This window comes from Alexandromys fortis, unplaced genomic scaffold (assembly GCF_014885135.2).
Source record: "Alexandromys fortis isolate MF-2015 unplaced genomic scaffold, M_Fortis_MF-2015_v1.1 scaffold_50, whole genome shotgun sequence".
Lineage (NCBI taxonomy): Eukaryota > Metazoa > Chordata > Mammalia > Rodentia > Cricetidae > Alexandromys > Alexandromys fortis.
Genome location: NW_026067932.1, coordinates 10,911,607 through 10,928,767, shown reverse-complemented (window position 1 = coordinate 10,928,767; position 17,161 = coordinate 10,911,607). Strand labels below are relative to the sequence as shown.

At 43.8% G+C, this 17,161-nt stretch overlaps 1 long non-coding RNA gene across 2 annotated transcripts; it reads right to left on the bottom strand.

The window, feature by feature from the left end:
- Positions 1–5,263: 5,263 nt before the first annotated feature.
- LOC126503774 (uncharacterized) lies at positions 5,264–15,572 on the bottom strand. 2 transcript variants are annotated; one of them, XR_007592397.1, is made up of 4 exons: positions 15,391–15,572; positions 10,634–10,732; positions 5,682–5,743; positions 5,264–5,353 (listed from the first exon to the last, which is right to left on the bottom strand). It is a non-coding gene; the product is annotated as an uncharacterized lncRNA (long non-coding RNA). The 2 variants fall into 2 exon arrangements; XR_007592398.1 differs by lacking the exon at positions 5,264–5,353 and adding an exon at positions 5,382–5,428.
- Positions 15,573–17,161: the final 1,589 nt, after the last annotated feature.

Sequence of the window (17,161 nt, the reverse complement as noted above, 5' to 3'; positions counted from 1 at the left end):
GCTGGAATCCAGGCAAAAGGAGGAACTGCTTGGGAAAAGAGCAAATATTCTCCAAGGACCCGATTTTAATCACCATCTTGTACCTTTCAAACTGCTAAGAATGACGTGTGGGGGAAATGACCTTGTAATCAAATCAGAACAGAAGAGGGAGGCCAATCTAGAACAGAAGTGATTTCTGAAAATCAGCTTTATAAATTGTCTTTTGACAACAGCCGTACAGACCCCTGGGCTTCATTGACTGGGGATGGGCACCTTTACCGTCACCAATGGCTGAACGTGGAATTTCCTCTCCCAGAGAAGTTGATGCAGTCTCTTTAACAAGTCAGTGTGAGGGCCCTTCCCCTAAGAGCTGCCTAAAACCCAACTGTCGAGGTCACATATTAACCTTTCACCGAGCAATCAAACAGGAATTTTCCAGAAAGAGCCTGTCTGATCGGCAGTGTCTGGTGGAATTGCTTAGGCCTGGGAATGATTTTCTGGGTCTTCTCAGTGAATCAACAGCACACATTTTAAAAACAAAACTAAATTTGCATATAGGAAAACTCTAACAGCAATAACAAAGGCTTCCCTTAATTCAGGAAGCAAAGAGAACCGAGAGGCCTGTTTTACAGTATTTTTGTGTATATTTGTACCCAGGATGTGAATAAAAATGGGATCTGAAATACTTCAAAAATCAAAGAGTTCTAAGAATCAAATAATGAGTTAGAAAATAGAAACTCACAATTCTCAAGGCTCAAAATGGGCATTCAGCTGTGCTGGGTCTTGGGAAATGCTACCCAGAGTGGGGTGGGGGTACCGAAGAAGAGAGAGAAGGCCTCAGAAGCAAGAAGGTCACAGCCTCCCCTTGCCTTTCTGAGAGCTGGGCATAAACTCTAACCTACCTTGTCTGGAAGAAGATCATAAGCCCCTGGTTCCTAGGGGCAACTCCCTGTGCAGAGGACGAGAGCTGCAGAGAGAACTAGATAGATCTGAGCAGTCGGGCCTCTCTCGCAGGCTTCTATACCACAGCCGTTATCAGTGGAGCCCAGTTTGGTCCACTCAAATCCTGCACAAACACTCTATACCTCATTGAGCCAAGGCATAAAAATAGTTTTTCCTGGCCATTTGTATTCATATTTTTAAATGCATTTTTTTATATGTGCGGGTGTTTTGACTGGGTATGTATTTGCAGTGGGTGCCTGCTCAAGGGGGCCAGAAGAGGACACCGGATCCCTGGAACTGGGGGCTTTGGAAGAGTTGTGAGTTGCCATGTGCTAGCAATCAAACCCAGGTAGTGTGGAAGAGCAGGGAGTGCTTTTAACCCCTGAGCCATCGCTCCGGTCCGAGCTATTCATTTTGGGAGGCTCTTCTGCCGATAAGACTTGAAGCAAATTCATTACACTTTATTTTTATTAACCTGAGTTTTGTTATGGGTGTATGGGCAATGACCTTCATGAGGAGTAGGGTGGGGGTGACACACTTATATTCTAGAGTATACTTTAAAGAAATAAAAACCATTTGTAATTACAGGGTGTTGTCTCCTCCCTGCCCCCACACCCCTTTCTGTCAGGTCTACTTTGTTATTATTTTTCAGTTTTATACTTGGGCTTTCCTTTGCTTTTCTTTCTGTCCTTTTTATTTGCTCCTAACATCTAAGCAGCCTGAGACCCCTTCAATTGTGTCCTGTGCCTCTGTTTTAGGTCTCTCACTATTGGGAAGAGACTTCAAAGCATCTGCAAAATGTGACCATTAAGATCCTCATTAAACAGGCTAGGGGAAGTTAGAGACAGAGGCTGCCATGGAGACTTGAGATGGAAGGGATTGTATTGTCCTGTGAGAATAAAAGATTGCAATTAAAACTGATTGGATAAAAAAAAGCAATAATAACACTACAACCATCTTCTGCTTCAATAACATTAAAAAGAATCTGCTGTTTGCTCTCTTAAGATTCAAGGACGTGGCTTCTATTAAAGTGGTTGTGTAATCTATGAGAACGCCTATGGGATTAGAAAATCATGTTTCATTGTATGAAATACGATATATTATCTATTACCTATTATTGTCATGTGAAATTCATGTACCTTCTACACAAGACACACAGCAATCAGAGTCAAGGGAGTCAGTACTTCAAAGTGGAAACCTCGAAGCTTCAGAGATGGCCCAGTAGTTAAGAGCACTGTTCCCCCCTGACTGCTCTTTGGGCTGACGAGGGAGGGGGACTTGATTGGGGGAGGGGGAGGGAAAGGGGAGGCGGCGGTGGGGGAAAAAAAAAAGAAAAAACATACCACTAACTTGTGTATGCATTCCATGAGACTCTTGGAAGGTTTGGCTCCACTGAACTTCATAAGCCAAATAAAAAACGTTTGATACATTCCACGAGAATGAAAAAAAAAAAAAGTCACTTTATCCTGAAGCCATGGACCGATTTTGTAGCTCCTTCCAGAAACTCTTTGTTGTCTACGGTCTCTCTTGAGCAGTTTTATGTATTGAAACTGGGTTTTTATGTCTGGCTTAAAGATGTTTATCTCAGTAGAAGTCAGTGAATCAAATGTCCTGGGGTTCAAGCAGAATAAAATAGATTAGAATCAAAAAAAAAACCAAAAGAGCACTGTTCCCACAGAGGACCAGGGTTCAGTTCCCAGAACCTACATGACTGCTTACAATCATCTACAACTCCAGTTCCAAAAGATATGATGGCCTCCTCTGATCTTTTGGGGTACCAGACATACATGTGGTGCACACACATACACATACATACAGACAGACAAACATTTGTACACATGAAAATAAAATAAATCCTTTTTAAATGTTTTTAAATAAAATTTGGGAGTTTGGAACCCATTGTATTAGCAAAAGCTCTAATTCATAAGCAAGAAAATCTTTGATTTTGAAAAGGAATTGAAGGGCAAGTAGCACTACTGAATATTCCAGTAAATAGCAATAAAGTTTAACACATGCCAAGTGCCTTGCTAGGCAGATGCTAACATGAACTAACCCATTTGATCCTGACCAAAGTCCCTGTGGTCATATACTGATAGCTTCCCCAATGAGCAGACGGTGAAACTAGTGAGTAGCTAGATAGTTGAGTACGGATCCTAGCCTAGGAAGCTTATCTCAGAGCCTCCTTGGGTCCTCCCCTCACTAGCTCAGCACCCCCACAGGCAATGAATGGGTGGGTCCTCTCCTCACTAGCTCAGAGCCTCCATTGGCATAGGTCCTCCCTCTCCTCACTAGCTCAGAGCCTCTATGTGCAATGGGTCCTCCCCTCACTAGCTCAGAGCCTCCATGGACAATGGGTCCTCTCCTCACTAGCTCAGAACCTCTGTGGGTAATGGGTCCTCCCCTCACTAGATCAGAGCCTCCGTGGGTAATGGTTCCTTTCAGGAGCTCAGAGCCTCCATGGCTCTCAATAAAAAAGAACGAAGACCGTTGTTGGTTCCTAATCCAAATAACTCAGATTTTTCAGACTTTACCAGAATACTTCCCTTGAGACCTCCCCTACTTCCTTAGACTACTTGAGCTCCGTGTCCTTTACTTAACATCATAAGTAAACAGCGTTGCCCAACTTACAAGTGTTGGAAGTTACTCGCCAAACAAGCTGCCTTCCCCAGTGTGACTCTCCACGGCAGCAGGGTCTGCCGTTGGTTTTCTCATCTCTGTTCTCTTAGGGCCAGGCACAGATGAGACACATGATAGGTCTTTGGTGTATGGATAAATAAACAAACACGTTATATCTGTCCTTGCTCATAGTATGATGGAAAAACAAGCGACATGAGATACGAAGCCTTCCACAGTGGGGGGCAGGCAAAAAAAAAAAAAAACCCTATGCTATGAAAACAGGTTACAACCATGCCAGGAGGATCACAACAGATCAGACCTGACATCTGCTGGTGGTTTTATATATCAAGGAAAAGCTAGTTTGCAAAGAGAAAACCCGTGGCACGGCTTGCTCGCTGAGGCTATAAACCTTTACTAGGCTCTTACATGGCACCGTCCCGAGAGGGGGTAACTCAAACAGAAACCACAGGCCCATCAGCGCAGGCCCCAGCTGCACAGCAAAGATCATCCAGGGTTTTTGTTGCTGACTGAGATTTAAGAAAAAAAAAAAAAACCTGTCTCCAAAGACTCGGTTTTTTTATAAAGACCCTGCATCTTCAAGTTATCGTAGGCTTCTAATGAGAACAGCTTATCTTAGGTAATTTGACCATTTCTATTCCATTTGGAAGCCTGGATCAGATCCCAACATAGCCTGTTTGTTCATTTAACTCGTTTAACACATTTTAGCCCCAAAATCTTGTGTTGGTCAGTGGGACACAAGAGACAAGAATGAACGAAACAGAGGCAACCCTACTCCACGGTGTAGTATAGCAGGTAATACAGTGTGCTAACGGGCAACTAGCAGAAGCCTACCGCTTGTGCATAGAGGTTTTTTTTAAAGATTTATTTATCATGTATACAACATTTTGCCTTCGTGTATGCCTGCAGGCCAGAAGAGGGCGCCAGATCTCCTTACAGATGGTTGTGAGTGATCACGTCGTTGCTGGAAATTGAACTCAGGACCTCTGGAAGAACAGTCAGTGCTCTTAACCTCTGAGCCATCTCTCCAGCCCACATGGCAGTTTCTTTAAGCGCTCTTTCAACCGTAAAACAAAAGAGCAAACACTGGACATGTGCACATCTCTGCACTTTCATCAGATTCTGTTTCTGCAAAGATTTACGTGTGTGTGTGTGTGTGTGTGTGTGAGTATTGTGCCTGCATGCATGTATGTGCATTACATGGGCATAGCGTAGGTAGAGTTCAGAAGAGGGCACGCCCTGGAACTTCAGTTACAGATGGTTGTGAGCCACTCCATGGGTTCTGGGAACTGAACTGGGGTCCTCTGGAAGAGCAACAAGTCCTCTTAACTGCTGAGTCATCTCTCCAGCCCCTTCAGCAGATTCTTAATCTACTGGCTGAAGGAATTAAAAACTCAAAAGGAAAGCACAAATTGTCCATCTTGGCCAGTTGCAACTGGATGTATTATGTAATTGGACAAAGCAGGAACGGCTATGAATTAGTTACCAAAAATCTTTATTCTATTTTAGAAGTTCTGTGCAGAGGATATTCAAAGATATAGAATGTGGCTTTGCTTCCTACCAGTCTCTTCTCCCTCCCTGTGATAGGGTGACACCTCCCCAACCTCCAAGATATTAGGCCTGGCTGTGTGGTTTGCTTGCTTAATGACGTGTGCGCAGAAATGCCGCATGTCTTGTCCAAACTGAAACGTCGATATCTCTCTGGTAGATCTGCTCTGTTCATTGCCGTGCAACATCTATTCCGAGCAAGAGGCGCTTCTCCAGACTAGGCCCAGCAGGGAAAAGATACAAGGTTTACCTGGGCAATGAGCAACACATGAATGCCAGGCGCTTCTCCAGACTAGGCCCAGCAGGGAAAAGATACAAGGTTTACCTGGGCAATGAGCAACACATGATTGCGGGTCAGGCCATTGCAAGATACATTCAATCAACATCCTTCAGCATCACCAAATAGTATCCACACAATGGCTTCAGGAAAGGTACAGGAAAGACAGAGCAGCACAAAGCCCTATATAACAAGCCAAGAAATTAAAGGCAAGAGAAATTTGTGGTCACGTCGACAAAGGGGTCAGTAAGCTTTGGGAGATGTTTTTGGTGAACATGAACAGGACTGATGTAATATTTACCTATAGTATACTTTAAGCAAAGAACTGGAAAGTATGTATTTTTTCAAGCTCAATGGAATAACCTGCGAAAAATGACTTGTGTTAACCATTAAACAACCAAAACAAATTTCTGACCATACATAATTAAATGATACTGAGAACTGATTTTAAGACAGAACTAATCACACAACAGGTATGGCGATGTGGTCGGCCTGGTAATCTGAGCCCTGGGGAAGGGGAGGCAGGAGAACCAAGGTTGCCCTCACCCTCTGCTGAGCAACAAATTTAAGGTCTGCCTAGGCTATGTGAAACTCTGTCTCAAAGAATCAAAACAAACAAACAAAAATGAGTGGAAGGGAGGGAGGAATGGAGAAAAGGGGAGATAAGGTGACATATTTAGAAGTTGAAAACATACAAACCATGAAATAAATTATAATGCAAATTAAAACTAGGATGGGCACTCAGGAGGTGGAGGCAGAAGAAGATCAAGGCAATCAAGGCCACAATTCAAGGCCCCATCTCAAAATAAATAAATAAGTGAAGGATAAGAGAGAATTTTTTAGAACAAACTGGACAACTCTTGGTCACAGTCTCCTTAGGTGTATTACTATGCTATGGCAAAGCTAAGGCTTGGGGGATGCCGCAGTGAGTAAGAACACTTGCCTGAGTTCAGATGCCCTGCAACCATGCAAAAAGCCCAACATGGCTGCATGCACCTTTGACTCCAACACTGTAGGAGACATCGCTAGGGTTTGCTGGGCAGCCAGTGTAACCAACATGGTGACCAAGTTCAGTGAGAGACCCCTGTCCCAAGGGAACGAGAGAGCACAGAATAGCCAGTGTTCTCTGTTCTCCACACAAGCACACATGGGTCCATATACCACACTCAAGTGTGCACATGCGTGTGCACGCACACACACACACGGAGGGAGGGAGGGAGGGAGGGAGGGAGGGAGAGAGAGAGAGAGAACACTAAAAACCAATTAAGCACCCTGCTTTGTAAGTTTAAAAAAAGCAAAACAAAACAAGGGGAAAATGTATCTGCCTTATCAGATAGTAGCTGAGATACGCTGACTAATGAAACAGTATAAACAATCCTGAAATAGACTAACCTGGTTTATTGCAAAGCCTATTACATGCCCCAAGCTACCCATACTTTAAAAAAGGAAACATTTTATGATTTCTTATAGTTCTGTAGGCTTAGTGGATTTGGCTGAATTTCAATGGTGAGTCACAAAAACCAAGCCACAGAATACTTACTAGAACCTATCTCACTCAACTTACACGAAGTTTAAACTACAGAAAGAAAAGAAATAATTTGATTAGAAACATGTATATGTGCATATAAATAAGGAAGAATAGGCATGAACTTCACAATAGTGAGTTCCCTTTGGGAGAAGACACTGAAGGGAATAAAGAGGCACGGAGAGTGACTTCAAAGGCACAGGTTACCTAGCTTTAAACTGGGTGTTGCATATGTCGGTCCTCAGATAATATATATAAGGCTTTTTTCTTGCATTGGTCTAGGTAACTGACCTAGGAAACAAGAACTTTGTATTTAAATGCAACATCTTATTCTCTGTGTTGTTGGTGACGAGGACTTTGATGAGTGAGGTTTGCACAGAGTCATTATGTAACCGTCTTCTCAGTTATTGTGTAACCTTCTAGACTGGTCTCTGAAAACCTTGTGTTATTACTTTGGCCAAACAGATAATCAAGATCACCTGGGGTCAAATGCTTTTGAACTTTCTAACATGTCTAACAACTTCTAAAATCAAATTTAAAATAAAATTCTCGGGGCTGGAGAGATGGCTCAGAGGTTAAGAGCGCGGACTGCTCTTCCGGAGGTCCTGAGTTCAATTCCTAGCAACCACACGGTGGCTCACAACCATCTATAATGAGATCTGGTGCCCACTTCTGGCCTGCAGGCATGGAGGCTGAACACTTTGTACATAATAAATAAATAAATCTTTAAAAAAAAATTCTCTTGACCTTGAGCTAATAGAAATTTCCAAAGGGCTACTGGAATCTCAACAGAATTTGTCCCTTACCTCGTGAAAGTGAAATACTACATTAAGAAGGTTTGTTTGATGTGTCAGCTTCTGTGGCAAGCACTGCCAGACAGGAAGGTGAAGCTAGGCTTCTTCTAGGTTAGATTCACAGCGGTTGCTGAAGCTGTGCTAGCGTTCCTAAACACATCATGGTATGCCATCGATCATAGCTTTGCCTATTACTTTGAAACATTATATGCCACATAAATAAATCCTTTGTCAAGAAGGTTGAAAGCAGGAGAAAGATGTATGTTGTTTTCTATATGTCCATTTCCCTTAACAAAGTCATATGCTCCTGAAGAAAATGTATGTTTTTCTTTCTTCTACTGTCAGATGTCAGCATAAGACTCAGCACACAACAGGCAGAAAACAAATGCCTGAGACATAAATAAGAGATATGAATGTCAGAAACAATAGCTAAATAATGCATTCTCTTTATAAATCCTTAAGACATTCATCTTTTGTAGCTTAGAAAGTTAAGTATATAGCCAATGATGTTGAACTAATAAGATTAGACTTTGTAGAGGGTTCTAAATTATTGATGCTATCCCTTGGAACTCACAGTATAATAAGAGGGACTATTTATGACAGGTTTGAGGGGCTCTGGGCATACACAAAGCTGTGCTAGAAGAAGGATATGTATCCACTCACTTGCCCAAATCCTTGGGAATCTCTGCTCAGCTGTCTCAGCAGTTGAGATCTGGGAAAGAACCTCCAGGTGAGCCATTAGTACAATGCTGTCAGCTTCCTGGGCACTCGTGCTGGGTGAGTCATGGGGAGAATATTCTCCTAGCAACTGCAGAGCCAGTAAGCATATGACAGGGTAGCTGAGAACACTGGGAAAATCTGAGTTACATTTTTGGACATCTTTTGGAAATAACAAGGGTGACACCTGTGGGCAGGAAGCGCGTCCAGGTATAAGGACCACTAGAAGGCCATCAAGCTAGTAGGCATTTGAACAGCTCACGGAGCACGTTTTGCCTTGGTGTGGTATTTAGGAGGTTCTTCGTAAAAGGCCTTATGGAAGTTTCCCTTGATTGAGAAAACCTGTTCCTGGCCTAATTCTTCATCCCTGCTAATTTGAAAATCATGCCCACCTGTTACAGTTGGCCTTTCTCCTGAGGTCGTAGCCCTTACTTCCTGCCCAAATGCCTGCATTTCCCATTAATAGCTGTCTCCCAGGAGCTGTGGTCATGCCACAGTTTGGCATCAGTCACAATATCTGGGCAAAATCTGTTTGAATGTTGGCCTTGACCTTTAAAAGGTCAAGTAGCCAACTTGCAACTTTAATGTCATTTCTGGCATCCTTACACGGACATAGGATTGATGAGCGAGGGGTCAAGTAGTGACTATTGAATCTTATCAATAGAACCATATCACCTACAGAGTGAGACGCATCATTACATTATTAATAACTGAACACATCGTTTCAAATATAGGTAGGCATGTTAGATGTAACTAAGAACAAACAGATTGGTATGCCTTGGATTTTGAATTCCTATTACTCATTTGAAGTATAATTGTTTTGGGTTTTTGTGTTTTGTTGTCGTGAGATAGGGTCTCACCGGGTAGCCTAATATATAAAACAGGCCTGGAACTTGCTATGTAAACCAAGCTGACATCAAACTCAGAGATCAGCCGCTTCTGACTCCAAGGCTCTGGGATTAAAGCATGTGCCACCACGCCTGAATTAATCATATTTTTTTAATGTTTAAGAACAAAATTCCAGAGCAGTTAATAATGACTGTGGAAATGTTTTGCTACAGAAATTTGACTAAGCAATTACTAATAAGTAGAGATAGCATTAACTAGAAACTGTCTGGAAGAATACATACTATTCCCTTTTTTGTTATAAAAGTTTCAATAATGTGAACAGCCTAGATTAGATCAGAGCCCAATTTAATCTTCTTAGAAGCATGGGGGGGTAGCACTCATACCATTACATAAAGTAGCCTCCCAAAGCACTTAGTGTTTAGAGTCTTCATTCTTTTTAGCCCATGCATCTTCAGTTCTGTTTTCAGAGAGTAATTAGCATGCGGCCTAACGAAGCCCGATTGCTGGCTGTAAACAGAGCGATAAGAGGATACTTTTATCATTTTCCTTCTGCCAAGGAGAAACCACGAGGCAGGCAAGGGGGTTAGGAATTGGCTTGTCATGCATTCAAACAAGATGTTCAAGCTAGATGAAATAGCAGCTATTACGTTTTTAAAAGGCTGCTTGAACAAGAAAGAGCCTTTAATGTAGCACTTTGCAGATTAAAATACCAACACAGCAGCAACTGCTGCCACCAGAAAGTCTGCACAGACCAGAACCTCCCGAGGAAGCAAACACACAGTGCCTTAAGGGAGCTAAAATGTCTTAGCCAGGCATTGGTGGTGCACACCTTTAATCCCAGCACTGGGGAGGCAGAGGCAGGTGGATCTCTGTGAGTTTGAGGCCAGCCTGGTCTACAAGAGCTAGCTCCAGGGCAGGCTCAAAAGCTACAGAGAAACCCTGTCTTGAAAAACCAAAGAAAGGAAGGAAGGAAGGAAGGAAGGGAGGGAGGGAGGGAGGGAGGAAGGAAGGAAGGAAGGAAGGAAGGAAGGAAGGAAGGAAGGAAGGAAGGAAGGAAGGGCTACCGCAGTAGTGATGTCACCACGGGCTCTGGAGTGGTAAACCTCGTCACCAAGGCTGTCAGGTCAATTGAAATAACTGAGATGTTCTCCCGCATGGGTCAACATCATCCAGCAGACCGGCCTGGGTTTGGGTTTGATCACATGGTAGTGGTTACAGAAACCCAAACTCAACAAAAGACAAAGCCTATCCCTCCCTAAATAGCTTCTATCAAGATGCTGTTTGTGGAGATGGGGGATGCAGTTCACTGGGCGGAAGCTGCAGGCTCATTCCCCTGCAGAGTTTAGCCTGAGTAAGGCGAGGACACACCTGTAATACTGGTATTCCAAAGGCAGAGGCAGGAGAATCAGGAATTCGAGGTCATCCTCGGCTCTGGGGTGAGTTGGAAACCAGATTGGACTAGGGACCCTGTCTCAAAAAAAAAAAAAAAAAGAGCATATGAATGTAAAAATAAAGATTTTGATAAAGCACTTCATTATCCCTTCATTATTTATTAATCAGCTTTTCTCCCCTCTCCCATCTCCCCCATCTCTTCTCTCTCCCCCTTTCTTCCTCTCCCATCTCCCCCTCTCTTTCCTCCTCCCCCTTTCTCTGACATATGTGGTGTTTGCATGTGGCATGTGTTCGTGTGTGTGCACAGAGGCCAATAGAGGTCCTGCTCAATCACTGACCATCATACTTCACAGTCCCAGTGAACCTGGAGCTAGGCTGGTAGCCAGCAGTCATGGAAAGCCTCCTGTCCCCACCCCCACAACAGCGTTAGCACAACCCCACCTGGTTTTGTATTTAGGTGCTAGGTGTTAGAACTTAGGTCCCCGACACCCAAGATGACTTGTCTGAAACTACTTTGGTTCATGTGTTTTGCCTGCACGTATGCCTGAGCACAGTGAGCATGCCTGGTGCTCTCAGAATCCAGAAAAGAATGTCTGATCCCCTGGAACTGCAGTCATAGTCCCTGATAGTGGTGAGCCGCCAGGCTGGTGCTGAGAATCCATCCAGAGTCCTCTGCAAGACAAGCCAGTGCTCCTAACTGCTGAGCCATCTCTCCAAACGATAATTTTAACTTTGTGGATTTGTTTGTTTGGGGGTTTTGTTGTTGCTGCTGTTTCCCACCCTGGAGACAGGGTCTCTCTACATAACCCCAGCTATCCTGGGACTTGCCCTGTAGACCAGGCTGGCCTGGAACTCAACAGATCCTCCTGCCTCTGCCTCCTGAGTGCTGGGATTAAAGATGTGTGCTAACATGCTCATAAATTACATTTGAATTGAAAAAAAATCACAGGGAAAAAAACGTTTCTATTATTTAAGGCAGTTTCTGCATAGAAAACTAAAACCAGTGTTAGTCCATTATACATAAGTGGCCCCTTAGGAAAGGTTGGCCCAGCCCAGTGGCCTTCCGGCTAAGCACCCTCCTCCTCGGCCAGGTTCCCAGTGATCTCCTTTTGAACTCATGGGTTTCATGGCAGCCAGAGTCTTTTTCCCCCCTTGCCAACCCTACTGAAAGTGAAAGCTCTTAGGGAGGAAAGAATTTAAAGATCTCTCTTCTATCTTGTTGTCTGTGAGAGGGAACGGAAGTGGGAAGTTAGTGGTGTGCACAGAAAAGGTCCTTTTAAAACTTATATTCAATGTATCAAAGGCGGAGATTTAAAGAGCAGTTTCTTTCTGAAGCCTCAACACATAAATCTTCTTCTGCTGGTAGATCTAGCAGTACATTCTAATAAGGCAGCTTAGGTTCATAGTCTCCACTTATACAGACTAAACTCCCCTTGACCAGTTCTGTTTATAGTTAGTTTAATTACATCTTTCCAGGGTAAAACACTTTAAATTGTACTCATAAATTTAGCATTTTCAGTTTCTTCTTTTAAGCACATTGATGACCAACTCTGACAAGCAAAACATCCCCAAGTACTAGCATACCAAATTAAATTTATAAATGTAATGAATCTCTTAAAGATACCAGTACAGTACAGTTAGCGAGACGTAAAACCCTCTTATAGCTCCTAGCAATAGACCACAAATCTAAACTATCTGCTTCTCCAATGCACATTCCAAGCTGAAACCTGAAGATTAATCTCTCGGACACCCCACCATTTTAGACACTGCAAATACCACAGATATGTAACACATAGAGATTGTCCCTAGCTTGCTAATGCTATGTATTTGCTCTCTTGATATTTTCATATTCATTTTCAAGTCTTCCAAAAGCTAAAATGCATCTGTGTATACTAGAATAAAGGGAATAGGAACTGAACCTCAGATTGGGCAGCTGCTTCCATCCAGACAAGTTGCGTGCACCTTTTGCCAGAGACTTTTGGCCCAAAGTAGGATGGGATAGGAACTCCGAGGTGATTTTTTTCACACACACACACAAAGGCAAGCCTTTTTTCTTTTGGAAAACCAGTCACTTACTCCAATCTAAGACCACTGCTAAAGTTCCTTCCCGGGAAAGACATAAACAATGTCTACCCCTCCTTCTCAGGTCCAGATGACAAATGTCTTAGTTAGGGTTACGATGGCTGCGATAAAACACCATGACCAAAAGCAACTCAGGGAGGAAATGGCTTATTTGGTTTACACTTCCACATCACTGTTCATCATTGGAGGAAGTCAGGATAGGGATTCAGATAGCAGGAGCTGATGCAGAGGCCATGGAGGGATGCTGCTTACTGGCTTGCTCCTCATGGCTTGCTCAGCCTGCTTTCTTATAGAACAGAGGACCACCAGCCCAGGGATGGCACCACCCACAAGAGGGAAGGTCTTCACCCATCAATTGCTAATTAAGAAAATGCCCTAAGGGATTAAAGGCATGGGCCACCTCTGCCAGGCAAGACCCTGTCTTAACAGTACTAGAGCCTTTGGCTTTGCAGACACAGAGGCCGTCCTATCTGTTTTAATACCTTGAGCTCAAAACACTTGTCATTTTTGCGTGTTTTCTTCAAAGCATTCTTTCAGTTCTTTTGTGGCTTTGGTTACCATCTGAAGCAATCTCTAAATCTGCTTTTCTATAAGACACCTCTCCAAGTGCCGGCTGTCAGCATAACAACGCCAGCAGCCACAGGTTTATTCCTCAGTGAATGTCCAAGCTCCACTGACCCACGCCCTTTAGGAAGCACTTCCACAGCCCCAAGCAACATGAAACACAGCCTCCCTACGGTATCTTCCTTCTCACTGGCTATGTTGATGTTATGCTTCTAACCCACACCTCCGCACCCCAGGTCTCTGTGTTGTTCGTTATGTTTTCCATGTGTAGTCAACATACTTCTTCTAAGACACAAAAGTTGACATAAGCCTTGTAAGTAAATACACTGCCATATGTTGTCCACCACCCACTTCTTGGGAACCTCCCATTCGTTCCTTTTTAAATATTTGGTTCTGTTTAATGCGGATGCAAATTCCTACAGCCTTCTGAGGTCCCTGTTAACCCACATCCCTTGCCTTCCCCATGTCCCAAGAGCTCTTGATTTGCACCTCTGAAACAGCCTCTAACTGCCACTCTGGGGGGAGGCCCTGGTGAGGATCCGCTTCCTACCTTCTCCATTTTTAAGAAGCTGATGAGTCTGGGCCTCAGTTCTCTCATTGACTTTGTTCCTCTGCTCATTACTATGTTACTATGACAAAATGCCTGAGAAAACCAACTGAAGACTTGGGGAGGGAAGGGTCTGTTTTGGCTCCTAGTTGGAGGATACAGTCTATGGTAATGGGCAAGTCCTGGCAGCAGGAAAGTGAGGCAGGTGGTCACCTTGTATCTGCACCCACGTAGCAGGAGGGATTAGAGCTGGAGCTCAGCTTGCTTTCTCCTTTTTATTACATCCAGGCTCCTAGACCATGGTGTGATGCCAGCTACAGTTAACACAGCAGATCTTCCCACCTCGTTTAACCTAATCTAGAAACTTCCGCCTAGGCGTACCCAGCCATTAGCTTCTAAGTGATTCTAGAGGCTGTCCAGCTTACAAGTGACATCAGCAATCACAGTGGGAAGAGTGTGTGGGTGCAAGAGGCTCTACCCGTGGTCGCGGGAATGTGAGGCAGCTGATCACACTCTTTCTCTTTCTGAGTCTGAGTCATCTCACTTAATATAATAATTTCCATATCCGTCAATTTCCTGAATTTTTATTATTTTGTTATTTTACAGAAATAAAACCTTCTTCTGTTTATAGATTTATCTGGCAATGAACATCTTAACCCACTCCATTTCCTTGATATTTAAGGACATCACATCTTGAGGAAGATTGTCTATGCTGCAGTCTGTTTTGGAGATAATCCTGTATGACCCCCAAACTATAATCTCTCCAAGCTGGCATTTGCTGAACCTGTGTCCTCGTCTGCCTGCTCACCACAATCCCTTATGACCTTTTGCATCATACCATCCGCTTGTTATAACTCTTTAAGTAGCTGATTTTCTTTTTCAGCTGATTTTCACTCCCTTGTGAGGAAGTGCAGACATGGTGACAAATCAAGCTGCGGGCTGGGATGTAGCCGAGATGACAGAGTCCTTACCTGGCTTGCGCGAAACCACCACATAACCTGGGCGTGGCGGCTCACACCTGCCATCCCAGAACTCTGAGGTGAAGGCAGGAGGATCGGGAGTTTAGAAAGTTGAAGGCAGCTTGGAATACATGAGATCCTCTCTCAGAAAACAAAAGAGGGGCTGCTGAGATGCTCAGAGATAAAGAACAGTTGCCTAAGACCCCAGGTTCAATGCCCGGAATCCATACGGCAGCTCTCAATCATCTGGAACTCCACTTCCAGGGGACCCAAAGTCCTCTTCTCAGCTCCTGGGACGCTAGACATGCATATGTGCAGGCAAGTGAAAGTCTGCCTGTTCTCTGGAACCAGCGGGGGGTCTGGCCTGTGCTTCCTGGGCCTCCTCTGCCCCGTGGAGTTCCACACAGGCGGTTTGGTTTCGACTACAAAAGTCTCAAAGGCAGTTCTTCCAGGGACTTGGTCTCCTGATTTCAGGTGGAAATTGGCCTAAATCCTTTCTATCATTGTCAGATTACCCAATGTTTATCTCGGTAATCTGGAGCTGATCCTAGATTAAAAAAAAAAGTTTGTTATGATATTACCTTTTTACTTCAGGTACGGTTTGATCACATTTTATCTTATTTTCCTGTTCTTAGGTCGCTTGTGGGAGGAATGGGACGCAGTGAATCTTTCCTGATTGGCACCAGGACCAGGCTTGAGTTCAGGACAAGACTTTGTCTCCTAACACCGCTGCTCTGAGATCAGACCAGATCACAGATGCTAATGCTGGCCTTGAATCCAGTGACCTGCGTGGTCAACATTGGACCAAAAAAAAAAAAAAAAAAGTCTGTGGAAAGGAAAAAAAACATTGGGAAAAAAAAAAACATTGGCTAATATTTCACAATATCATATTGCTACATTTGTAACTATTTACACTTTATAAATGTACTGGGTCAGCAAGGAGGATAAGAACCAGGGAGAGGGTTTTTCACAAATCAACTGTGGATTGCATTGATCTACAGCCAGGAAACCAAAATGACTGGCCATATAAAATGAGGAATATTTTGGTGTGGGAGGTCCTTCTGTCTGTGTGTGGCTTTTATTGGTTAATGAATAAAGAAGTGCTTTGAGCCTATGGCAGGGAAGAACAGAACTAGGCAGGGAGAGCTAGGCTGTATGCTGGGAGAAAGAAGAGCTGAGTCACGGAGAAGCCATGGAGCCGCCACCGGCCGCGGTAGACTGATGTGCTGAAACTTTGCTGGTAGGCCACGATCTCGTGGTGATATACAGATTAATAGAAATGGGCTGAATTAATATGTAAGAGTTAGCCAATAAAAGCTGGAGCTAATGAGCCAAGCAGTGATTTAATTAATACAGTTTCTGTGTGATTATTTTGGGGCTACGTGTCTGGGAACCAACAAGCGGCGCCCTCCTCCAGCAATATTTAGTAAGAGGAACTATGAGCTATAACAAGCAATTGACTAAGATAGGTAGAACTCCAAAGAACACCCAAACCTGTGTCTGAGTGCTAAGGACACATTTAGTGAAGCCAGGGATCTTCCCCAAGGGTACGATTTATACCTCACTATAGAAGGTGTGGCTGCAGACACTGGGGAAAGCCAGAGAAGTGGGTCCATTCCGCCTCCACTAAAGGTCAGAGAGTTTAAACCTATTCTTGTGCCTTCTGGTTATTGACAGGAGATTTGACTTAAGATTTGGCTACTAGCAAAGATATCTGGACCTAGGGTGTGGTTACTTGCTGTTCTGATATTTAAATGGTAACCACATCGTTCCTGTATCATGATAAAAGGAAGTCTTTGACTTTCTTCCCTGTTTTTGGATTGGGTATTTAAAGATCTTAAGAAATAAACGTGGACAGATTCAGTATTTACTGTTTGCCCTCCCAGTACTGTCTCTGTATTTTGTGTCTCTGTTTATTCTACCTAACATTTCTAACCCACATGCTCCTACCCTGGATCGTAGGAAACCGGCAAAGATGGACCCCAACGGATGTCAGCCCCATGTGTGGCCACGACAGACACTGGAAAAGGAAATTAGCCAGAACTCACTGAGAGGCTGGTAGGCAGAAAGTCATTGCTGGCAGTGATCACAAGAAATGCTTTCCTAAACAGCACTTAGGCTGGGACGGGATCCCCAATGTCAGGTTGTCTGTGAGACTCAGTGGAAAGCCACCAACCAGGCTGCTACTGAAACCTGATAAAAACTGACTCATGAATGTCCACTCTCCAAGGGCTGCTGCCAACCACAGAGTAGGGGTCAGAAAAAAGAAAACAAAAGCATGCAGACCTCAGAAGAGATGGTGTCTCCGCTTTCCATCCTGCGTTCTACTGGCAATTCATAACATAATGCCAG